The 1,361-nt window shown below is 38.9% G+C and overlaps 1 protein-coding gene across 1 annotated transcript in view; it reads right to left on the bottom strand.

The window, feature by feature from the left end:
- Window positions 1–1,361, bottom strand: part of LOC118747546 — a 25,686-nt gene that overhangs the window by 3,906 nt on the left and 20,419 nt on the right. The gene's annotated exons all lie outside the window — the stretch shown is intronic.

The following is a 1,361-nucleotide window of genomic DNA, read 5'->3' as shown; positions in this document are numbered from 1 at the left end:
AACGACACATGTTATATGCATGATCACGAAAACGTCGATAACAATGTTTAACTGGGACGTCGTGATAGCCAGACATTGAACAATCGACCCTTAGTGTTTTGCAAAATAAGTATTATAAAGTTCTATAAAAAGCGCTTACATTTTGTTCCGACGTAGAGTCAAATAGTATGCACTTCTAATTACCTAGCCACAGGCGCCGCCATATAAAAAGTTACTTGATCGAAAAAAAAACAAAAAATGCCACATACAATTTTAAGTATATACATAGCCACATACAAGCATGCAACGCTAAACAAAAACACTTAAAAGTCTCTTTTTTGTTGCTTTTTTTTGTTTTTTGTTCATTTAGCTGAGCCCTTGTCGCTGATGTAATTAAAGTTCGGGCAAGTTCGGTTGTATTGGGCATTAGGGCAGCATTAACGTGCAAGCCGACATGTTGTACACCATGTCGTATGAGTATTTATTTGTGAGTGTGTGTGCATATGCGAATACCACCCAAGAGCCATCTAGCACGTGTGTGGCAAGTGTTGAATAAATATAGTGCGTTTGCTTGCTAGTCCAGCTGCTGCACTACTATTTACATACTAAGGTCACATAACTACATATAAGCAAATGAATGTAGTAGGGTGGTTGTGCGGTTGAGTGCGGTTGTTATTATTATTGTTGCTGCCATTTTGTTTAGCAAAAACATTTTATGGCTGAAATGACACCGGCGGCGGTGTTAATTTAAACTGTTTACTGATATGCATATGTCCCGTTGGTAATACACTTATACGCATGCACACAGCCCGACACACACCTATCAGCTAGCAAGTATCTATGTATAAACATAAGTAAAGTAAATTGAATGGTTTACAACAACATAAGTATGTATTGCATAACGAGCAGGTGTTACGAGAATATTGTAAACATTTGTAGTAGCTCTGTGGAAAATGCTTGTTTAATTGATTTTTAAGCTAAAAAGTTGTTCAAAAATGCCAGAAGAGGCAGTGCTGTTACCGAAGTGTACTGCGGTGTACAATGTAAACTGGGTATTAGAGTGTCTAGTAACCTCTTGAAAACTCTACCAACCCAGTGCCTGTATGCCGTTTGGTGCTTAACATTGCAACATAACGTAAACATAATGTGCAATAATTTTTGCTAACATCAGGGCAACACAACCAAAGCTTACACGTGTAAATATATATGTATGTATGTATGTAGGTGCATGCATGCAACAAGGCAGAGCCCACCGCACAAGCAGACGTGCAACCACCAACCAACCAATTAAACCAAAATCTAAATCACCAAAAATGTTGCTAGCCATATCATCGACAGCAGCAGCAGCAGTGCGTGAATTTGCATTGGCGTCGCCCGAAATG

The sequence above is a fragment of the Rhagoletis pomonella genome, unplaced genomic scaffold (assembly GCF_013731165.1).
Source record: "Rhagoletis pomonella isolate Grant_MI unplaced genomic scaffold, Rhpom_1.0 Rhpom_scaffold_00012, whole genome shotgun sequence".
Lineage (NCBI taxonomy): Eukaryota > Metazoa > Arthropoda > Insecta > Diptera > Tephritidae > Rhagoletis > Rhagoletis pomonella.
This window is presented reverse-complemented; position numbering and strand designations above follow the sequence as displayed.